Source organism: Oryctolagus cuniculus, chromosome 16, assembly GCF_964237555.1.
Source record: "Oryctolagus cuniculus chromosome 16, mOryCun1.1, whole genome shotgun sequence".
Lineage (NCBI taxonomy): Eukaryota > Metazoa > Chordata > Mammalia > Lagomorpha > Leporidae > Oryctolagus > Oryctolagus cuniculus.
In genome coordinates this window covers 64,045,604-64,049,438 of record NC_091447.1, presented here as the reverse complement: position 1 = coordinate 64,049,438, position 3,835 = coordinate 64,045,604, and positions in this window count along the sequence as shown.

Genomic DNA, 3,835 nt, shown 5'->3' with positions numbered 1-3,835 from the left:
TAAATCTGATGTTTCCTTGTTGAACTTCTGTCTGGTTGATCTGTCAATTGATGAAAGTGGAGTATTAAAGTCCCCCAACACTATTGTATTGGAGTCTAAGTCTCTCTTTGTGTTCCTTAACATATCTTTTAAATAACCCAATGCCCTGTAATTAGGTGCATATACTTTTATAATAGTTACATCTTCCTGTTGAATTGATTCCTTAATTATTATTTACTGCCCCTCTTTGTCTCTCTTAACAGTTTTTGTGTTAAGATTTGTTGTGTCTGATATCAAGATGGCTACACCAGCTCTTTTTTGGTTTCTGTGGCATGGAATATCTTTTTCCAACCTTTTACGTTCAGCATAAACCTTTGTTGGAGAGATGTTTCTTGTAAGCAGCATATAGATGGGGTTTTTTAAAATCCAGTCAGCCAGTCTGTGTCTTTTAACTGGAGAGTTGAAGCCATTAACACTCAATGTGACTATTGATAAGTAGTGACTTTGCCCTGCCATTTTACCAAAGATATTTCTAACATATGCTTGGAACTTCCTGTGATCTTTTGCTGAGAGATTTTCTTCTTTTACCTTCTTTCATACTGATGACTGTGTTTCCGTGTTTCTGTGTGTAATACATCTTTAAGCATCTTTTGCAGGGCTGGACGAATGGTGACAAATTCTTTCAATCTGTTTGCTATGAAATGTTGCTCCCTGTCTTCATGGAGGAACGACACAAAACCCTGCGTTGTTCTTTCGTCTGCTCGGCCCTCCCTGGGTTTGCTGCTGGTTCTTCCCGGGTTGGCTACTGACCCTTCCACCTCCATGGAAGGGCAGTTCCCCCTGGCCACATTCCCCACTTCCGCAGGGGAGCGGCACACCGCCGGCCGGCTCTCTGGGGGCTGCACAGGTGTTCCCCTTAGGTGTTCCCCTTAGATGTTCCTGGTGCATGCTGTCTCTCTCCTCCTTTATAGTCCTCCTCTGCCAATCCCAACTCAGCTGCCCACACGCCGAGTACGCTGCTCTCCTTCAATCAGGAGCAAGTCCTACAGTTTATTGGTTGAACTGGAGGCAGCTGTGTAAAAGCTGTTTTCTTCTCTCCCAGCGCCATATTGTGGGAGAGCAGATGCATAGAATAAGTCTTAATTCCAGTAAGCTAGTCTAGTCCGAGCTGCTCCCCACAATGAAAGGTCTTTATTTCACCTTCATTCACAAATGATAGCTTTGCAGGATATAATATTCTGGGCTGGCAGTTTTTCTCTCTTAGTACCTGGGCTATGTCTCGTCATTCCCATCTAACTTTTAGGGTTTCTGATGAGAAGTCAGCTGTGAGTCTAATTGGAGATCCTCTGAGAGTAATCTGGCATTTCTCTCTTGCACGTTTTTAAATCTTCCTTTTATGTTTCACTGTGGTGAGTTTGATTAAAATGTGTCATAGCTAGGTCATGTTTATTGGGAGTTCTGTGTGCTTCCTGTACTTGGGTGTCTTCTTTATCTCAACCCAGGAATTTTTCTGCTAGTATCTCACTAAAAAGGCCTTCTTTTTTTTTTTTACAGGCAGAGTGGACAGTGAGAGAGAGAGAAAGATCTTCCTTTTGCCGTTGGTTCACCCTCCAATGGCCGCCACGGCCAGCACACCGCGCCTATCTGAAGGCAGGAGCCAGGAGCCAGGAGCTTCTCCTGGTCTCCCATGTGGGTGCAAGGCCCAAGCACTTGGGCCATCCTCCACTGCACTCCCAGGCCACAGCAGAGAGCTGGACTGGAAGAGGGGCAACCAGGACAGAATCCGGTGACCCGACCGGGACTAGAACCCGGTGTGCCGGCGCCACTAGGTGGAGGATTAACCTATTGAGCCGTGGTGCCGACCTAAAAAGGCCTTCTAATCCTTTCTTTCTCTCCATGCCTAGAGCCCAAATGTTGGTTTTTTTTTTTAAATAGTATCCTGTAGATTCCCAACAATATTTTTAGATTTCTAATTTCCTCTTCTTGTCTTTGGTGTAACTATATACTTTCCTATGCTCTGTCTTCTAAGTCCGACATTCTCTCTTCTGCCTTGCTTATTCTGTTTTTAAGGCTCTCAAATGCATTTTTTATTTGTCCTATTGAATTCTTTATTTTATTTTGATTTCTCTTCAATATCTCAATTTCATGTTCTATTGAATTCTTCATTTCGATTCCTCCTTAAGATTTCATTTTCATGAGCAATATTTTCTTTCATGTCCTGCATGAATTTCAGTTCGTGTGTTTGCATTTGATTATTTTTAAGTATTCTTATCATCATTTTTTTGAGTTCCATTTCTTGCATTTCTTCTATCTCATCGTCTTCATAATCTTTTACTGAAGTGTCATGTTCTTTTGGAGCATCATGTTGTCTTCCTTGTTCTTGTTTCATCAGTTGTTGCGTTTGTTGTTCAGCATTGTGGAGATATTCTTTGGTTTCTTCTTCTTGTTTTCTCTGCTGTGGCAGCTTTTTTTTGTTGTACTATGACTCTGTTGATGAGTGGACTGTGTGCTTTCAGTAAATCTCTAGAGGCTTGTGTTGGGTATGACCATAGAGCTTTGTTCAGTTCTTCAGGTTAAGGGTGTGCTAAGGTGACACACCCAGCTTTGGCATGGTAAATATCTCTATCTCTCACTATCTCAATTTTTTAATCAGAAGGGTAGTAATTCTGCTCAGCTGAGCTTTTCTCAGTACCTGAGTGCTAGCCCCAGTGGGTATAATATTCATCTACTCTGTCCCAAGGACCACATAAAGGATCTATGCACTCCTCAGTGTAAGTTCAGATTCCCCTACAATGTCTCTCACCATGTAGCCAGGGCCGCCCAAGCTTGTGGTGTCTCCCACCAAAACTACTCAAAGTCTCAGCCACACTGTGAGTTCTCCCACACACCCTCAGTTTTTTTTTTCACAGTTTCAGTTCAGAAGCTCCACACATTCACTAGGTCTTAGTCTCCTGTTATTATTTCCCACCAGAGTCAGATTTTTCTGCTCGGCTGATTGCTGGGCACAGTCCCAAGCTGGCACAGCTGTTAGCTATGTCCAAAATGGCCCCTACTCTATTGGCTCGTACATCTTTGTAAGGTGAATGGAGAGAGAGAATCTTGTCTGTACCGCCCCTTTTATTTTTTCTCTCCTCTAGTTAAGCTGGTGTACTTTTCCCCACAGGCTTTCAAGCCTCGTTCCCTCTAAGTTCTTCCTGCTGCTTTTCTGCTAGTGTCTTGGGCTATCGAGGTTTGATCTCACCTCACTTTCCAGTGCTGGTGCTGAGGCTATCGGCAGCTGTGGTCCCAAGCCATGGGCGCCCATGCCCTCCACCTAGGTCCACCATGTCCCTCTAATTACAGAAGAGTTTCCTCTACTGTTTTTCCCTAACTCTTCCCTGAGACTACACTATCTCCACTTCTATTAATCTGTCTTTTCCTGGTCTATCAGTAAGCTCCCTCCCTATTCTGCCATCTTGGAACCTCCTCTCTGTTTACTATTTTCTTTAAAATGGATCCAGAGATGTGACATAAATTCCTTCTAAATGCCATCTATTGATGGAGCTCTGGCCTCAGTATTCTGAGGGTCACCGTGGAATATATGAACATTGTCATGTAGAGCCCTGGTACCCAGTCTGTTAGCATTATTGTCATGCCAGAAATCAGAGGCATGTGTGCACATGCACACGCATGCATATGAACAGGTAGAAACCATGGCTTTCTGGGTCTCATTGCTACCATGTTCTTTTCATCCCTGGCCTCCTGGATTAGGTTGCAAGTGGGTATGACATGTGGTGGTTAAATCAGGTTTCCTTACTGTGGAGTATGTGGAAATGTAATCCAGAAACGCCAGTTTGAAAGACTCCATGAACAAATA